Consider the following 20,891-nt stretch of genomic DNA (forward strand, 5'->3'; position numbering starts at 1 on the left):
CATATTCAAGACCTCTGTTTGTGTCCTGTCTGCTAACATTCCAAAGCTCAAGCAAGTCGCGTGCAATAAGCTCAGGTAGGAGGAGAAGTATGCTCCACCTGCCTGAGTGGGAGGTCCTGAGCCATCTCACAGCAAGGATGGCAGTGTATAATTCTATAGTGGAGAAGTAGTGTAGAATTGGAAACTATAATTTTTAAAAATTGAAGGAAGAAAATAAAACTAATACCTAATTCATAGGATTATTGTGAAGAATAAATAAAATAATGTATGTGGACAGTCTAGTCCAGAGCCTGGTATAAATATTACAAGACCAGTTAACACATATAGCATTTACTATGTGCCACACACTCTTCCAAGTTCTCTACATGTATCAGTCGACCTCACCCTCACAACAGCATAGAAAATAGACACTGTTCTTATCCCCATTTTCTAGATGAAGGAACTTAGGCCAGTGAAATCAAATAATTTGCCCGAGGTCACACAACTAGTACAGTAGTAGAGATGAGGTTTGATAACCAGACAAGTGGCCCAGTGTCTTTCCTCTTAATCGCTCTGCTATGATCCCCCTGCATGCCTCCCAGACCCCAAGTCTGGGTTAATGCTGTGTGTTCTTACAGGCACCCAGCTTTTCTTTTGTCATGGTTCTGAGTACCACTGTGAGGTCACTTGTCTGCATCCTTGAATACAGTGGACATTCTGCAAAGGCGGAGATCGTGCTCACCTTAATTACTCTCATTCCCTGCCCATCAAATATCAGCGGGAGGGGATGGACAGTAGAGTGAGGCAGAGGCATTGTCCCCTTTGAACAATCCCCACAGTGCATGAAGGGGAAGTGGGGAGAGTATAAGCCATTAAAGATGCTAGAAAAACACGAGATAATTGATGGAGCAAGGTAAGTAGGTAGAAGATACAAGATTAAGATTAAAATGAGGAACTATTCACCTTGAGAAGATAGAAGAACACCTCTTTTAAGAGTGAAAGAGAAGGAAAAGATGGGTCTTTTAATTTTTTTAATATTCCATAAGAAAACAAGTTGTCCCATTTATTGAAGAGCTGGTCCTCATTTATTTTAACGCTTCCTTATGCCAAGTTCACACATACACAGGGAACTGTTTTTGATCCATTCCCTTAACCAGTACATACTGTTTGTAGTATTTCTACTATAGCTCTGTAATATACGTTAATTCCTGGTACCCTTCTTGATATATTTCAGAACTGTATTTGGTTATTCTCGTGCAGGTATTCTTCCTTACATATTTTAGATTTAATATTTCAAGGGCCGTAAAATCTGTTGCCATTTTAATTGGAAATGAATTGAATTAATAGACTAAAATGGGGAAATTCAAAATTTTCAAGAAAATGGCCGTGTCTATCCATATATTTTCCTGTTTTTTGGTCCATTATTTTATGTCCATGTATAAAACTTTATAACTTTTTCCATATAGGTTTTGCCTATATATGTATAACAAATGCTACTACTACTACACAAATTGAGCCAGATATCATTTTAGGCAATTTGCAAGTATTATTTAATTTAATCTGTACATTAACCCTCTGAGAACAAAGTGGCAATTATTATTCCCATTGAAAAGATGGGTCTTGTGAGAGTTGAGGCTAGAGAAGGAAGCTCACACCAGATGACTCAGATCATCTCAGTCAACAAGGGGCAGGAATATTGGGCCAGGAAAGGATGCAGGCTGGTAGAGAGGGAGACAGAAGCAAGAGGAGAGAGTTTGGAATAAATGTCTAACTTCTGGGTTCTGTGATCTCTTTAATACCATGATAAATAGTATAATGGACCCAGAAAAAAGCACATACACACAAAATCATGCATAAAGTGTTAGCGGTCCATGGACCCCAGGTTGAGAATACCTGTTCTCAGGAATTAATGTAATTGAATAAAAGCATTTCTAAGAAGTAATTTGAAGGCAGACGGCTTGAATTTATAGCATTTCGAGTCTGTTTCTGGGACTTTCTTCAGCAACATTCAGTAGCCGGGGAGTAGCAGCTGATGCGGTTTTAGAGATTGAGGCTGTGAACTCCATAGCCACCCAGGGTGGGATAAAGTAAGGAGGGCAGTAGGGGTAGAGGGGAGGCAAAGCACAGGCCAGTTAAGAGGCAGAGGTGGCAGTAGAGGCATGTGGATGGTGGGGTAGGAAGTAGGAGAGGTCGTCTCTGGGTGTAGGTCATCAGGGGGGCATGACCTATAGAGAATGTAAGAATAATAAAACCAAAATCAGTCTGCTGTTTATTATCATGATGGACAAGCAATTCTAAACACCGACAGTGATAAAGTATTCCTCTCCAAAAAAGCCTTGGTCTAAGACCTAAACAACTGACTGCCGCCGGGTAGCCTTGTGCCACTTGAGGCAGATAGAGAGATTACGATGGAGGGAGTGGTCCAGGATGTGGGTGAGGCAGTGGTGGGAGGCTGAGGTGGGGACCACAGCTGAGCGGGTGCTAGAGAGGAGGGTTCCTTCAGGTGGGTGTTTGCAAGCAGCACAATTCAATGGCTTTCATCTCCTAGAATCTAGACGTTGACTGGAATCCCACGAGCTTTTTTTTTTGACTTGAATCAGCTGCTAGGCATAACCGCACATTTCACCCTCTTCAAACATCAGCTCTGCTCACATCTGCATCTGCCTCAATGTTCCACTGCCTTTTTTCACCCCTTTTTATAGCAGATGGCATTTATTTACTTACATGCTTTTCTCCTCTACAGACTGTGTGCTCCTTAAGAGCAGCGATTGTGTCTTACTCATTTCTGAATCACCAGTGCCTCCAGACAGGCACTCAAACACCTACTGAACCCATGCACAAGTGTATTTTGCTCTTGTTTTAGATTCCTCAGATGTCCAATGACCAGGCACCAGTAGACACCGTGCTGCTGCTCTCCTCCCAGTTAAACGAAATGAGTCTCTGTTCTTCTTTATGAAGGGTTACTGCCACACCTCCATTCCATCCTGAAACCACAGGGATGCAATTAGGGAGATCCACAGTATCTCACATATTTTCATCCTTAAGACCATCAAGGCAGTATCTGTGCTGCTGCAGAGTCCTCTTTGATGATTATTCACCCCAGAGTGAAAACCACCAGCATTTGGCTGCTTTGTAATGTGATCAGCCCCGTCATAGTGATGCATGGATGTGTCTCTGGTGTCCTGAAAGAGCTTAGGTGCCTCTTGAACCCCACCCCCTGCAATGAATTACTTGGGAGTAATTATGCTGTGGAGAAAATGGGGTCCAATTCACCCCCTCAGTCTTCCCTGGGGAGTCACAAGAGAGTTGACAGTTCTCTGTGAGGTGAACCACTTGGGGAACGGACTGAATCTCCGCTATCTGTTCCTATTCTTCTCCCCACCCTCTCCACCAAGATGGCGCCTGTAGGGTTCTGACCAAGACACTGCCACACTGCTGACTAATGAAGTAGAGAAACCAGAACAGCTTGGTCTGATATTTGAGGTTGGAAGCAGGAACTTTCTAGAGGAGAAATCAAAGAAGCAAAAGGAGTATAAGGGCATCTCTCCCCCCAACCATGGTACCCACTGGTGGGGTCCCAGGCCCCTCGCAAATACAGAAGTGTAGTGAACAATCAAGCATCTTCAACTCACCATCAGAGCTGGAACATAGCCTCAGATTCTCATTCCTCAATAGCAGGCTGGCCGCTGGAGCTGCACACAGGCTCTGGGCAACACGGAGACAGACTATGTGTAACGTCTGGTCAACATTACTCAGGATACTATACAACCTTCACATCCTCTGTTAGGCTGTGAGCGCTTGAGCGCTTCCATTTGAAGATGAGAAGTAGCCCTCAGGACGAGCATTCGGGATTTGGGCATAGAACTGAGATATTTTAATTCTCTTGCTAATTTTATAAAATGTGCATTCAAAAAAGAAGTGTGGTCTCTAGGAAGGAATTTAGCAGCATTGGACTATAGCGGCTGCCTAAGTGATCCGCTGGTGCTCTTTGTAGGAAGCGTCTAAATAATTGAAATCTTTAATTGGGTTAAAGAGATCCCTAGTACATAGGTGCTCTATAAATAAAAGAATGAGTAAATAATATGGTGACCTTCCCTTTCGGGCCCTTCCCCTTCAAGAGATCATTTTGTTTTATTTGCACCAATAAGATCACTGTTCAGGGACTGTTGAGAGGGGTTTGGTTTCACCTGGGGTGGGGCTTTCCCAAGGAACCCCCTTTTAGCTTGTTTCAGGGATACTGCCACCTCTTCCCTTGGCTCTTTCATTAAAAATGAATAATTTGTTTATCTTTGCTGTAAGTAGCTAGGCGCCAGGGCATTGCATTCGCAATTAGGGGCAGAGCAAGAAGTCAAGGTAGCAGGCTGACCTTGCCTTGTTATCTGAAATCAACAGGTTTAAGTAGCCCAGTGCCTACACGACAGCTAGAGGGGAAAGAAAGGGAAGGAGAAAGAAAAATGCTTATAAAGAGGAAGTGGTAAGAGGCTTCTGAATTTCAGTTTGACCTGTCAGGTGATTTTTGCAGGGGAGGGGACATGAGGAAAAAAAAAAAAAAAAAAACACGTTAAGTAAAAATGTCCTTATAAAGACAAAATCTATTTCTTTCCTGGCTGATGATTTGTCATTCTAGTCACTTCCTGCCTTGTGACCACACACCCGGGGTTGACAAAGTTGTTCTGCAGATCAGAAAGAAGGGGGTTTCTGGTCACATACCAGTACCACTGAGAACAGTTTTGCTACCAGGTAAATTTCCTTTGTCTTTTTGTCATTTCTAAGTGCTTATGATGTTTTGCTTGTTGGGTGGCTCTGGTTCTGTGGATTGTGGATTTTGCCCCCAGGGGACTAGAGATCTCTGAGCACCTGTCGCCCTTGTCCGCTATGAGCCGCGGCACCGTTTCACTGCCCAGCAAAGCTCCAGCCACATCTCGTGGCCGCCCAGAGTGGGACCCTCCCCTCCGCTCTCTGGGGTGGCTTCTTCTCCAGTTATACGCAGTTATCACCCCCCCAAAAAAACTATGATTTGTGTTTCCTTTTTAAACCAAACCATGTCGTGATTTATTTCTATTGCTTTATTCCAGGGAGGCTATTTACTGTGATTTGATCTACTTTCAAATGTTCTCAGGAAAGTCGATATTGATCCTTTAGATGGTGCTGCTCATTGGCCTAAGGGGGATAGTTTCACTTTAGCTCCTGTGGTTCTGTTTTTCTAAAAAACTCCTTTACAGTCTTTAGTGGATGTACTGACATCTTGAGTCGTATGTTACTGAGTGTGATACTGGTTATTTGAGTGATTTTGGGTACCGATGGTTTTTAATGGGTGTGCTTAATAACCACATGGAATTAGAGGCTGCCTTTTCTCCATTTATTCTCTAAAAATAAAAGCAATTTGTGTTGCTTAATTGTACCGTTTTGTAGAATTGTCTGAACTATTTGATATCCTTATGATCATACAAATGACCGTTAAGTTATGGAAGAAAGGCTTCAGTCTATAATAGAAATTCTTATAAAGTTGATATGGGCTATTTATTCCAGAAACTTTATTGAAACATAGACTTTGAAACTTGTATCATCAGCCTTTATTAATTACCATTATTCAACAATATTTAGTACCATTGACAGATGATAAACATAAAAGCCATCTGGATTGGAAGTGGATTCATTTATCGGCACACTTAGCAAAACCCAATTTTTCTTTATCAAGGATAGCAACTTGTTTTCTAAAATTACCTCCTCAGGACAACTTAAAACAAAAAAACTGTCGTTAAACAAAGGTGATTTATCCACACGTCTTGATTTTGAATTTACGTGATTTATCATAATTGGTTTCTAGTAAATAAAAATGGTTTAAAGAACATCTACACAGGCAAATTTCAATGGAATTAACTGCTTACCTATACACGTGAATTTCTGAAGTTGTAAAATGTGATCATCAATATTGCTTGACGCATCTCACCTGAATAGCTTTAAACCAGCAAAAATGTGGAGTTGAGGGAGAAGGACTTGGACCCCTAAAAATAACAGATTAAAAATATGCTATGTCTTATTTTAAGTAAAAATATTGATGAGAATAAAATGAATTAGGATGCAAAGGTATGTCAGTATTTTCCTTACATTGGGAGGAAATAAAAATGGAATCAAGTTTAGATTGTTAAAGCATCAACCTGATATGTTATAAAATATCCATTTCTCTTCATTCTTGTTCACTCCCAGCAACATCAGGGAAGAATCTTCTGGGTCTTGCCCTTTGAACAAGCACTGCTGAGGTGGGACATTTCATTAGCTATCCCAGGGATGCTTTCTTTTGTCACATTTGAAGTTTTGTCTCCTTCATAAATTGTGCCTTGAAACAATCGGAAATTTGGGAAACAATTTCCGTGTTTTAACACCATTTCTAATTCTTTTGCTGAACCCTTTGGGGAATGGGGGGCCAACAAGTAACTTTCTCATTCAAATGTATCTATTTAAATTAGGACAGAGCAAGTAGTAATAACACTTAATATTGATACCTACTTACTGTGTAAGCCACTCTTCATGCATGACCTCATTTAATCCTCGCAACTACCTTTAGAGATGAGGAATGGGCTTAGATGGTTGAAGGGCACGGCCCAAGGTCACTGGGTGAGGGGCAAGGGCGGTAGCTAGCCAGGATTTCAGGCTCCATTCTGCCTCTCTGTAAGCGTCCGTCTATTCCAGAGCCTATCTTCCCCACCAGCATCTTTTTCCCAGATGTACCTCGTTATAAGCTTTTCGTTCTGAAGCTGACTGAAGAGATCTTAGCATTCATGATTTGAAGAGAGAAAGAAAGAAGACAACAATTTGCCATAAACCCAGAAACTTTTTCATAAATAAGAGGTATCATTGTGGGTTTCATATAATAATAGAATGTAGTGCTTTCTTTTAAGTAATGCATAATTTTACTCAAGAATTGTGTGCCTTCACAAACCTGCCTCAGCCACTTTCCCAACCTTATTTCTTGTCACTTCCTCTGCCCTAGCTGCCACCTCCCACCTCTCCCCCTCCCCCCTCCACTTACCCACATGCCAAGTGCACAAGTCCACAAACCACCAGAAAGTTCCATGCTCTTTCACTTCTTTTCACTCCAACTGTCTTTCCAAGTGCTTTCTTCTTTATCTGTGAAACTTCTGGTCATTTTTTAAGGCTTATTTCAAGAAACCTGTCCTTTTGCAGGTCTTTCCTACTGGTTCTTGCCTCCACTGATTCTTCTGTGTGTGTTTGCTTAATGCTTTGAGTTTAGAGTAAGTAGAGCAGTTACTCATGTTGTTTTCCTTTCAAGTCCTTAATTTGCTGACAGCCTGAGCTCCTTCTCTGTCTCTCCTGGCATATAGTAGGTGCTCATGATATTTATTGAATTTTTTCTCAGTTCCTTAGATAGGCATAGAAGTCTTTTTTAAATTTCACCTGTTAACCTAATATTTACCGAGTTCCCCCAGTGACTGCTATGAGCGGAGATATAACACTATTACGGTATTTTTGCTTTCTAACATGCTTTCTTTTTGTCAAAGCACTATTCTTCATTTTAGCCTCAAAGCACTAAATAGACGTTGACTTCAAGGAATTTAAGAAATTGTCCAAAGACCATAGCCAGCAGGCAAAATTAATCTTACTATTTTAGTTTAAATACATTAATTGAGCTAAAACTTAGCTACCCTTACCAAAATTAAGTACCTGATAATAAGCATATTGGATGACCAAGAGCACAGTAACAGATACCATTAACTTTTACTTACTCACTTTGCACTCTGCTCAGAAAATTCTCAAGTCAACTTCTCCTTGTTACCAAAAGAGTGAAGCCTCCTCTGCGTATACGGGGGAGATGGCAAATGAATTCTAAAATCAAGTTAGGTAAAATAAAACTAAGAAATTTTCTCCTAAGATTATATTTATGAAGAGTCAAAAATTTATAAAGTAAAATTATAAAATCTGATGACTTTATGACTAATAGATTTTATAGCAAAGGGACATTATTTAGATTCATGTAATTGCCTCCTTAGGATATTTTTTGTTTGCTCGTTTTCCAACTCACAGATATCATCAAATGAAATGATTCTATTCCATCGCGTATGAACCCTGCAGAAATAAAAGTTAGAATTAGAGTCCACCAAAATATAAAACCAACCCGTGTCAGCAGACTCCAAGAGTTTCAAGTTTCCCTATTTTGCCAGATGGCAATGCACTTCTTAAATCAAAAGAGTTCATGTTTCACATTGTTTTCATTCTGAAGTATAAGAAGTTACCACCCAATCAGATATTCATCTTCTAGGAGCATCTCCCTGCAGCTGCTGTGACCACTGGGCTCCCCAGATGGCAGTTCCCCCGTTGCTTTCCTCAGCTGCCTCCTGATTGAACTTCCTTATGCTATTGACTGTTCCCGTTGTTTTGTTTGTCGATTTCAGTCATTACATCAGTTTTCCCAGCAATTTCATAGTCACTCCATCTTGTAAGATACTGTAAGCAGCAGGTGGGGAACAAAGAATTTCAATTCATCATCCTAATAATAACAGCTTAGCCTTCTAGACTACTATTTTGAATTTGAGTGTTTTTCTAAGTGTTTTGACCTATTAGTGCATTGGGTCATCACAACAATCCTGTGAGGTAGGTATTGGTGTTATCTTCATGTTTGAAGGCAAGTTAATCCATTCAAGTGTTTTATTACTTTAATTTTCTACAATTGAATCAATTTTATATTAACTACTGATTTCCAGGGGAAACCTCCTGGAATAAACAGGCAGCAGGCCATGGTGCTTATTAGTACCTAGACCTTGAGTTGCACGCAGATAATAATAATTTATCCTAAATAAATGCATCTGTATCGTTAATTGCTTTTATTAAAGACTATTCTTTGTCAACATCATCATCATCGGTATTTACTCGGCCCCTCTGCACTTGACTATTTGGTTTTTACCAACTTATAGACCTGTGCATAGGTCACAAAACATGATCCCTACCCTCAAAAGCTTTGAAAAGTTCTCAGTCACAGAAGATTAGAATACTTGAGTCAAGTGGCATTCCCATTTTCTAGCTGTTGTGATTGATAGACATGAATAAATTAAACAATTTAGTATTTATACCCAAGCACACATATCTATAATTATATAGTGATGGCCAAATATAGGTGTCCTAAAAAATGTGAAAGAATGAAAGGTTATTTTAATTGTGAGCTGAAGAATAGAGGTAAAAAGTGACCCACTTACTGAGTTAAAATAAGTTTTGCTCAACTTCAGAGCCACACCTGCCTCAGCCCCACTTTAAGTTATAAGGAGGCTTGTTTCTCAAATATGGTCGGTTGTTTTTTCTGGCGGAAGGAAAAGCTAAGATATTAAATTGAGGAACTTGCAAAGAAAGCCACAGTTTTGTGGTTGCAGCATTGATTCTTGTTTTAGTCTAGCACCAGTTCCACGGACAGATGGACACACTTGCATGCTCTCTCCATCTCTTTGTCTGTCGGTGTGTCTCCCTCTCTCCCTCTCTCCCCCCACCTCTCTGTCTCTCTCTTTCACACACACACACACACACACACACACACACACACACACACACACACACACACACACACACACCCTCTTGACTGGCTGAGCCAAAATGGAAAAGAGATTACATTCTCCACAGGCAGAAAAGCCAAGATGCCAAATTTGGCGGGCAAATTAACGTTGCATTTGAGTTGCAATCTCTAAGATAATTTCTTTTCCTTTTTTCTCTGGGTGCACTTTCAAGAGGGAAGTGAATGAATGGACTAATTACTTTACAATTAAATAATACCCTGCATTTTGATTCCTCAGTCTGGTAGCTGTCTCCAGTATTTATCCAAACTGTGTATCTGAATGAATGAGGTAAAGAGGCGCCACAAATGCATCTGTATAAAATTTGCATCCTCTTCCTTTTCGCCGTTCCTCAGGCGAAATTTAGAATGAGACCTGCATCTTTGTTAACCTCAGGTGTCACACTTTAAAATGTGGATCCATTGCACCTCCTTGATGTCATGGGCTCGCATTACCTTCACCAGGAGGCGATGTGATTAAGAAAGAAGAGTGGAAAATGCATTCCTTACGGAGAAAGCTACATAATAGATGCAGAGAGAAAGTAAGAAAAGTTGAGGAACGTGTATGCGGTTTTGCATTATTGAGCCCCTTTTTCTTCATCTCAAAGATGTAAATGAACTTTCCCTTCATTTCCAGTGCTTTATAACATTAAATCTTTTTTCCCTTTGGAAAGATGGACTATCACGGGCACCTTTGATGACTTTTTGCAGATTTTTTTCCCTTCCCTCATTGTCTTTCAAGTTGAGATTTTTCATCAAAATATCCCTGATGCTCTGTTTCTTTCCTGTGACCACAGAGGAAGACAGTTGGGACTCTTAATCTGTCTGGTGGTTGACTATAATGTGTATAATATAAAATGTATTAAATATCATATATAATGTCAGTTTTTAAAGCTTGTGAGTCTGAGTGCCTGCAGTTTCTGTACATGAGACAAACAGGTATGGTATAAAGAAAAGAGCAAATTTGGAGGCAAATTTGGATTCCTTTTCTAGCCTTTTACTAACTGTGGAGCCCAAGCAGGTCTCTTAAGCCTCCTGAGGCTCAGTCCCCTCATCTCTGAAATAGGGAAAAGTGCTATCTATCCGCTGGGTCTGCTCTTGGGTCCATTTCCCCTTCCGTTTCCCCATTTCATCAGTCTGTGTGTATATCTCACTCTGCTATACTCAACCATTGCTGCTGACTTATTGAGCCCTCACTACTTGCTAGGCGTTGTGCTAAGCTCTTGACATATATTTGCCCTTTTATTTCCACACAAAAGCTGCCTGAGGTTGATGTTGTCATCTTCTTAGAACAGATGTTCAAACTGAGGTTCAGGGAGGGTTAAGTCCAAGGTTACAGAGCTAGTCAGAGCCGAGATTCACACCTTGCCTCTTTTCCACTTTAATATTCACAGTTTCTTAAACATGTAAACCATGTCTGTTTTCATTGCATTGTATTTTCTAACATGATCCACTGGCTACTTTCTAATAAGTCTAAATATTCCTTTCTGCGGTTGAATATTCAATGATTATTCCTACTTTTCCATCAGGCGGAGAGCCCAACTCTGCCTTTGATGGGTCTGCTGCTATACCAAACAAACAAATGCTTGAGGATATTATGGTACAGAGTTCTTAAGGGTTATGAAGCGTTTAGGCTATTTAGTTATTTAAAGTTCTGACAAAAGAAATGTCATAGTATATCCCATTAGTAAATTGGTATTGGTAAATATTTGCCCACCAAACTGTGGCTTCCAAGAAAGTGTAGATAAATCTAGTCTATCAAATGAATACAAATTCCTGCCTCAGTTTACCTGTAACTGCTCATTTTGTTTTTTACGAGAATGAGCTGGTCCTTAGAAATTCTAAAAGAACTACCCCAAGGAGCCCATAGAAAATGAGGTCACATTATTGAGAGTAAATAGAAGCTTCTGTTGTCATTGCTGGTATACAGATGTCAGCTGCATGTTGTCTTGGTGTTTTTCCATCAGCTCAAACCACAGCAGAGAAAACGCCTGGAGAATTCCAGAGTGGGTAAGAGATAGAGGCAGAGAAGAGGCCAACAGACTCAGTCCCCAAGCATTGGTGTACCTGAGAGTGAGGAGAAACATATAGCCCAATGGTCTTCCATCACAGACACCCAAGATCCTTTTTCATTTCATGTCTCACAGTGGGTGTGCAGGCTTTTCTTAAGATTGCTGTACATTTTCCCACTCTGGCCACACTTCCTCAACTGTCAAAAGGTACTTTCCACGATAAGTATTTCAGGCAAGACTAAGCCCAGAGCCCCTTGACCGCTCAGCATGAGGTCAGCCAACACCGATGCTGTTGGCTTCTAGCTGGTATCATCTTCTAATTCCGCAATTGCTTTTGAAACTGCCTTCAAGGACTCTGGAGGAGAGATGTGGTACAAGAGCCAGAGCAACCAAGCTAAGATCATTTGAAGATCAAGCATAGGTGTGAAATCTAGATTTACACCTACCCACACATGTAACATACATGCAATTAAGTGTGAATTTTAGACAGTGACTCTATATAATATTTCATGTAGTTTATAGTGGAAATTGGGTTTGTTCCCCAAGATAATTTTGTAGAAGTTCTGGTTCTTTTTTATTTTCTCTGGTTCTTTTTTATTTTCTCCCTCCCTCCCTCCCTCCCTTCCTTCGCCAAGCACTGTTGTATACAATTTAAACACTTTATCTAATTTCATTCTAACACAACTCTTATGGAGTGGGCACTGTGATTGCATTATTAATATCCCCTTTGTACATATGAGGAAACTGAGGCTCAGAAATTTTAAATAATGTTACTTCAAGCACACAGCAAGAAGCTGTTGCATCAGAAAATCCAGCATCTTTTCACCATACCATGTTGCTTCCTAGTTCATTCTTCTTTATGTATATAGCAAGCTTAATTTCATAAAGGATGAGAAGATCGTTAACGTACAGATGAGGTTTGTGAGACGTCTATGATGCCTTTTCACGCTTGCTTAGACTGGGAGAAAGTGGGTCGTGTTCTAGCACAGGTGAAGCTGTAAACTACTGTGCTGTTCTTAAAACGACTGGAAGAAACTCCTCCCGTTATTCTCTCCATCCACATACTGAAGATGTAAAGTACATTTCCTGGGCTGTGCATCTCAGGTTTTTTTTTAACCTTTAAGTTGTTTAAATGTTCATTGACTTGTGTCGTTTTTCCTGTACTTTGGTCACACCAAACTAAGATTCCGGAGGCTCTACTCCTCTTTTCTGATGAATCACTGGCCCACTTTGAAACTTTGGGGAGCAACTTCACTTTTCAGGACCCCCATTTTCCCGTTTTCTCGCGCGGCAGGGCCATGTTGTCTGAGGCTTCCCCAGTTCAGAGCAATGTAACCCTGGGCCAGTTACTTAAATCTCAGTTCCCTCTTCTATAAAGAGGAAATCATCATAATGCTCCATAGACTTGTGGTGGAATTAAATGTGATAACGCATATAAAACATTTAGCACTGGGTAACCACTCAGTAAACATTAGTTTGTCTTCCATTTGTCCTTTAGCTATTGTTTTCTCTGGCTCCAACATAGATAAACTTTCTGTGGAGAGAATATGGGTTCATCATTCTACATGAATAAGGAAAAGACTGACTGATCTTTAAGCTGTCTCCTCCTCATCTGTGGAAACCCAGGTCACATGTCACTTCTCCCCGGGGTACCACGCGTGGCTCCCCAGGGGAGGGCTGTTTTCCCCATTCCTGTGGATCTAAAAAGTCCCCCTGTATTCTAGTGACTGGTGTCTCTCTCCCCTACTAAACAGGCCAGGACCACATCTTACGTCTGCGTCGCCAGCATCTAACCCATGACCTAGCATATAGTAGGTACTTACTTGGCAGATGTTTAGTGAAAGAATAAATGTACAAATATATGAATCTGCTTAGTGGTGGACACTTAGAATTACCAGAGGATGAATTTCATAGTCCAGATAGTGATATGCAAATTACACTCAAGTGAACGCTAACACCCATTCCTAATTCTTTCCTGTGTGTTCCTGGTACATTGAGTTTGCGCATCTCAGCTGATTTTACCCTCCTTTCCATCCTGCTCTGTCTGCACACCACAGCCCCTCTCCTCCCAGCAGGACTCAGCTCCAAGTCAGACACTGTACACTTTGGTAGAGAGACCTGAACATCAGCCGCGGTCAGCAGGGTTTACAGAAACTGCCCAGCCCCAGGTTTTCTTACCTCAGCCAGAACCCTCTGGTGGCTGGAGGGTGGGGACCAGGGGGCATCCCCAGCCTAATTCAAAGACTGCCAAGGGACACTTGCAAAGTCATTTTTCCTGCAAAGTGGTTTCATATAAACCTGATGCATCCACTTGCCTTGTTCTGTTGTTTGTATCTTTCAGTGGGAGGGATATGATAAGTATGTACACAAGAATATTATTGTTAAACTCCTCAAAGAAGGTGATAGTAGACTTCTTTTTTTTAATGTTTTTTTGGTTCTGTTTTGCGTTACGCGGACCTCTCACTGCTGTGGCCTCTCCCGTTGCGGAGCACAGGCTCCGGACGCGCAGGCTCAGCGGCCACGGCTCACGGGCCCAGCCGCTCCGCGGCATGCGGGACCCTCCCGGGCCGGGGGCACGAACCCGCGCCCCCTGCCTCGGCAGGCGGACTCTCAACCACTGCGCCACCAGGGAAACCCTGGAATGCATTTTTAAGGTTAACGTAATATATGTCCTGCAAACAGACTGCACCTTCTTTTTTTCCCCCTGTGCTATACAGTAGGCCCTCACCAGCCATCTACTTCATACATAGTAGTGTACGTTCGTCGATCCCAGTCTCCCAATCCATCCTACCCACCCTTCCACCCTGGTGTCCGTACGTTCGTCCTCCATAGTAGACTTCTTAAGCCCTGTATACCATTTGTTTATGGGTTTGTTTGTTCATGGCTACGACTGATTTCCTACGTACTTATACTGTGTGCCAGCCAGGAGGCAGTGCTGTGAGATGATCTCATATAGTTTGTGATCTCATAGTCTGCTGGAAGAAATGGAGATGTGGACATGGGGGTCTGAACCAGAGCTCAGAGGAGGAAGGACTCACAGACCCCCACCCAACCAACAGAGGACAGAATGTCTGAAACCTTGCTGATCTCAGAAGTCTAAGGGTATCATTTTCATATTCATCTATGAATTTGGCGTTTTGTCTTAAGAACATTGTGCCTCAGCGTGTTATTTTAATGTGGTTTGCTTTTCGGTTGCTAAGAAATATCAGAGGTCCTTCCTGCAAAGTCAAAAATGAATGTACAGATGATTACAGAGGACGTTCACCTTGCCTCGGTCATAGTAACCCTGAAGGTGCCAATAGGATATGTATGTAGTATTGGACACGTGTTGTTTGTAGCCCAGACCTGGATGCTGCCTTCTCAATACCTAGATTAAGTTCTCCTTCACGTGTAGGAAACATACATGAAATTATATTCATAAGATATTTGAAATCATGGGGGAATTATACTTTACCATATGTTGAGCAGGTCTTATTTAAAGAACAACATTCCCTCTTAGGTTTGAAAACTTATTATAAAGGAAAGAGGAGAAATAAGGAGCCTTGGACTCCAGTCCCAATGAGCTTGGTGACATTGGTCACATCCTTTAACCTGGGTGTTATTTCACTCCTCTGTGACAGGAAGAGAGTGGCCAGATAGAAAATCTGGTGCCTTTACCTCTACATTCTGTGACTCTGTTTTTCTTCTGTTATCATTTAAGGAACTTGACATAGATGCAGAAGATAGCAAAGGAAACTATTAAAAATTTGGAGAAAAAGAGCCTCCCAAAACAGGTTAAAAGAACTTTTTTTGAAGGCCCAGTGGCTGTCACCAAGGCATGTGACAGAATTTTTATGAATTGAGCAGCTTCTGTAATTCCCTCTGAGAATAGCCCAAGAGAGGGAGCTTTAATCGTATCAGAAAAGATTTAGGTTACAGGGTTGGGATATGAGACACCAGAGAGGTTGTAGGGTTTCCTTATTTGGATATTTTTGAGAAAATAGTAGATGGCTCTCTTTCTGGGGCAGTTTGCATGCAGTCTTGCCTAGAAACTAGGAGTGAACTGGGACAACAGGACTTAAGATGTACGCAGTGACATCCCAGAAAGCAGATCTCACGTGCCGTTCTGGAAACTTCCCTGCTCTGTGCTGAGCAGTCAGGCAGCTGAGCAGTGGGCATCTGCCTTGGTCAGTGAGGAGAATGCATGAGGACAGAGCTTTACCTGCTGCTGAGGTAAGAACAGGAGCAAGGTGGGGCTGGGAGATGCTGGGTCCACTTCCGAGGAGGTATCTCCCCAGAAGCTGCCTCAGGCCATGGTCACAGCTCCTGATGCCCCCTGACCCTATTTCTAGGCTCATTTGAAATACACCTTACCCTGGCTCTAACTTGTGCATACACTTGTCAGCTAGTGAACAGACTTTTGGAACTCTTAACATGGAAGGGACTTCATCTCTCAATTTACAGATGAGGAAACTGAGGCCCAGAGAGGCTCAGTGGAGTCTGACGTTACATAGACAGGTAACATCCTGGGTCTCCCGACCCCCAGGCTCTCTCTTCCGCCCCCTGCTCGTTATTTTATTCTGATTTCCTTGGAGATGTCCATGTGTATAAATGATCTGATTACTTGTATTGCATGAGCTGATTGAGTTGTTTGATCTTTTATTTTTTGATAAGCTTCTGTGCTAATTTCTTACTCTTATCTAATCTCTTCCCTGCCCCTCCTCCCACCGCTGCCCTGTGTTTAGCCTTTCCACATGTTTATTTTTGATCTTCAGAGCTCTCTTCACTCTATAACCATTTTGCAGTAAGTGAGCTGTAATCTCTGTGTTGCATTTGAAACTTGACGTTTAACGGTGGGTGTCATGAAGCCCCAGTCTTTGTGGCCCCCTTGCTTGTAGCCCAGCAACCAGGGCAGGAATGAATGAATGAATGAATGACGTCTGATATTGAGGTAATGGTGTCACAGTGGATAATCAACTAGCCCATAACAATATTCAGCTTTTTGAAAAGATTATTTTCAAATAATCTTTGGGGTCCCCTGAGCTTTCAGTAGGGGAAGTCTGGATCTTAAGTCCTTGTGGCTGCATGTGAAATGAAGGGTAGCTGTGGATCTTCTAGACATGAACGCCGGGAGTATCACTGTACAGCCCAGGGAAGGAGAGAGAGGCCAAGGCAATGAGGGCCTCCCCAACCCCAGCCTGGAGCATCCCCTTTGCTTGCAAGAGGTTTGCTCTGTGCCCCATCCTTAATGGGGTTGGACAGCTTGGTAGGAAACAGACATCAGGGGGGTGCTGGGGGAGGAAGCGGGGAGCTGGATGCTCCTTAGTTGGGGACAGAGTACGGCTCTGTGTGCCATGCTAATACAGCTTCAGAAGCCCCTCAACTGAGTGATCAAACCACAGAGACCCCCAGAGAAACATCAGGTTCATCAGGTTTGGAGTAATCAGGGCTGCTGGCTTCCTCGGGGGGTGTTTTCATCCCCTGAGATAGATAGCAAGCCGCTGAGCCTGTGCTGGGAATAGCCTTCCAAGACTGCAGAGAGAAGAATTCTGCCCTCTGCAGCAGCCTTGGGAGAATTAGTGTATCTGCAGGGAGAGAAAAGACAATCTAAAAGAGATTTTGACTTGACAAAAGAATTCATAAGAGCCCCCTTAAGTGGCCATCCGTATTTGAGGACATTTATAATTATTTGGTTCTTAAAAACAAAGGCACTTTTAAAATACATTTTGAGAATCGTCCCTTGTGTGAAAGTTTGGAATATCTGTATCCACAGAGACATTGTATCCCCAGCATACATAGTAAGCTATCACCACCACCACCCCACCCCTGCACAGTGTTCTACTTTGTAAAAGAAAGCGGACAGAATTAAGTGAAAGCAAAACTCCTTCCTTATCTAACTGTAGTATGATAGCTTTTAAAAAAAATTTATGGGGATTTTATTTTGCTTCGGAATCCTAAGTATTTTATGTTTCACTTCTTTAATCATCAGAGTCTAACGCTAAAGATGACGGGATTAATGATTTTCTGGATGACATGTTGTTCTGGGTTACTCACTACTCAGTGAGGTGTTCAGAAGTTGTACAATTTTCCCCTGGATACGTACTGAACTTATGAGGTAGAGGTGGGAATTTGGGTCCTGAGTTTCCAGTTTTACTTTCCCCACTGTGTCAAGTTGCAGGAAAAGTAGGGCACATTCAAAACAGTCCCTTGGCAACGTGACGCCATGTTACAGATGCCACTCTGATCCTGGCAGTTATATAACTGGGTGTCAATCTATCGAATCAAAATACCAACCCACACAGTGTTCCCTCCTTTCAGAAATGATGCCAGTCCAGGAGCCATTTCACTTTGCCAGGTCACCTTTTATCAACCTGTCTACTTCTTCTCGTTATCAGTTAGGAAACCCCTCAGAGAAAATTCAGCTTACATTTTTACATTTATTTTAAAGAACGCATTTCCTTCTGTAAACTCTACAGCACTGTGTTCTATAGTAAACTCCTACAAATTGTTTCTACATTCAGATTTCAGGGAACTTGAGTCAGGTACTTTTATTATAAGAAGTCATTCTCAGAAATTCTCTTTCACTACCCATCTGGAAAATACCAGCCTCCTTGAAACAGAGACTCAGAACTGGCTGACCGAAAGGAATGAACAGGTTTGGTGGCTTTTGCAGTTTGGGGTGGTGGTTATTTGATTTTCTTATGACTTTAAAAATAATCTTATAAAAAAAAGAACGACTGGTACTTTCTTTGGCCAGATGTCCTGGGATTTTATAATCATTGATTTAATAAATGTAAGTGCTTACAGAGAAACTGGTCAGACGTGACTTAGATGAATGATTGGAGATGTGTCTTCTTAGATTTGTGACTTGGGCAGTGATTCAGAAATGGCGTTCCAAAATTCACCACTGATTTGCAAAAAACCTTAAGATGGTTCTTGGCAAGTCATAGTTAGATGATGCAGTAATTGAAAAGGGCCACGCTTACTGCAGGAGCAGTAGAGCAGAGCCCAAGAAACTGCTCATTCATGCCCTGAAAGGGACATGCCTTCCTCAGCCACTTCTTTTAAGCTCCAAATGGGAGCATCCAAAAGCCACAGCCCATCTCATTACTGCAGTGACCTCTCTAGAGTCAGCTGCCAATATGGTGCTGCTAATTTGCAAACAAACCCTCATCAATTCTCCTTAAGAATCTTAGTCATATTATAACCCAAACCATCAAACATGTATGAATTAAAATGGGTGGTTTTTTTCAGGTAAACATATTAATAGACTGTGTAAAGTACATAACATTTGGTTCTAACCCCAGCCATGTCCTTCTTAGAAATGGTCTGATCTGCATGTTTTTCCATCAGTTACCTCCTCTTCCTGCTTCTCTGCTTTGTGAAAATGCTGTCATTTGCACATTCAGTTTAATTAGTTAAAGAGTCTGTTCTCAGTTCTGGATCTTAATGGCCCTATTAATGGTCACTCCATCCTTTTCCTGCTCTGCTTTTTCAGCTCTGCATTTACAAACTCTAGCCTGGCAGTGCTTTGAGGACTTGTACCTAGACAAAGCATTTCATCTCATTGGACCTTAAATCTCTTTATTTATAAAATGAGGGAGTTGTACTAAATTATTTCTTAGCTTGCTCTGTCTCTAAAAGTTGGGTTGTGTTTCCAGGACTTACAGCTCGCTCTGATGGTCAAAGAGATTCTCTCTCCATATCTATTTGTGTTTGGGCGCAACAAACAACAAACGGTATCAGAGTAATTTAGGCTGGCGGCGCCTTCTTCTCCAATTCACCTCTTAAATTAAGTCAATCTGTTCTCTTTCCCTTTAGCTATTAAATCACTGGGGGGTTTTGGATTTTTTTAATTTGAAGGCTGTCTCACTATTTGGCTTCTCCCAGTTGATCCTCCCCATTTATGTCAATCTCTTACAAAAATGTGGTTTACCAGATGCTCAAGGTTTTTCATCTTGTCCTACCCGCCATGGTTTAAAAATCACATGGTTTTAAAATAACCCTACTTTCCCTTCCTAGGTCTTTTATTTGAATGGGCCCTGCAATTTTTATTCTAAAATATCGTCTCTGCTTTTCTACTGTACCATGATCTGGATATTTTCTTTCTTACCCAACACTGTAATTATTTCCTTTCTTCCTTGGCCCTGACCTTGATCCTTAAAATACAGTCTCATTCCCTGCCTTTACATATATTTCTCACCAGTGTCTCACAGTGCTCTCAAATCTAAAACTCTTACGTCAAAGGATAGGCCCAGTTTAGATTCGGAGATCCCATTCATTCTCTTGACCTTTAACATGGGTTCATGTTTTCAGGGTAACTAGGGCAGTGTAGGTACGCCCCACCTGAAATGAAGAACCAGTGCCTGGCTTGTAGTAGGCTTTCACAAACATTTGTAAGTGAATCAATTTGTCTCATAATCCCGTGAGCATCTGTGAACCAAGAAATAAGACACCCCCAAAATAAGAAAGGCAAGCCTTTACCAAAGGCCTTGCTAAAATATGATGGGGGAGAGCCTTCTCTTAATGCATCCATGGCGTATTGGTAGAGGTTATAAAGAAGAGTCAAGCCAAATTAGTCACAAGAATTTAGTAAGGTATACAAAGTTATATACTGATTTCTTACGACAGAAGCCTTGATTTCTTTTTTTTTTAAATAAATTTATTTATTTATCTTTGGCTGCGTTGGGTCTTCGTTGCTGCGCGTGGGCTTTCTCCAGTTGCAGCGAGTGGGGGCTCCTTTTCGTCGCGGTGCGTGGGCTTCTCATGGCGGTGCCTTCTCTTGTTGCGGAGCACAGGCTCTAGGTGCGCTGGCTTCACTAGTTGCAGCACGTGGGCTCAGTAGTTGTGGCTCACGGGCTCTAGAGCACAGGCTCTGTAGTTGCGGTGCACGGGCTCAGTTGCTCCGCGGTACGTGGGATCTTCCCGGACCAGGGCTCGAACCTATGTCTCCTGCCCTAGGGGCTCTGTAGTTGTGGTGCACGGGCTCAGTTGCTCCGCGGTACGTGGGATCTTCCCGGACCAGGGCTCGAACCCGTGTCCCCTGCCTCGGCAGGCGGATTCTTAACCACTGCCCCACCAGGGAAGTCCCAAGCTTTGATTTCTTAACACATGAAAGCGAAAGCTTCCTAAGCTAGAACACCTGGATAGAGACTTCATATTATAGTTTTTTTTAATCTCCCATAGGCTAGGCATGTTATAGACTTAATGAATAACTGCTGAATGAATGAATGAATGGGTGGACGGAATGAGTGTCTAACAGAAATGCAAAGCAGCATAAATAGACAGCATGGGAGAGGAGAAAACACTTGAGAACTGGAATCTGCTGCCCCTCTACCTGGCTGTGTGATCTGAAAGATGAATCTTCA

General features: G+C 41.9%; 1 protein-coding gene across 1 annotated transcript in view; it reads left to right on the forward strand.

Annotated features, from left to right (window-relative positions):
• Positions 1 to 4,606: 4,606 nt before the first annotated feature.
• LCP1 (lymphocyte cytosolic protein 1) overlaps positions 4,607 to 20,891 on the forward strand; it is a 54,805-nt gene continuing 38,520 nt past the window's right edge. The window contains exon 1 of the mRNA XM_007102510.2: positions 4,607 to 4,719. The gene's annotated coding sequence lies outside the window, so the exon portion shown is untranslated. The remainder of the gene's footprint in view (positions 4,720 to 20,891) is intronic.

Source organism: Physeter macrocephalus, chromosome 13, assembly GCF_002837175.3.
Source record: "Physeter macrocephalus isolate SW-GA chromosome 13, ASM283717v5, whole genome shotgun sequence".
Lineage (NCBI taxonomy): Eukaryota > Metazoa > Chordata > Mammalia > Artiodactyla > Physeteridae > Physeter > Physeter macrocephalus.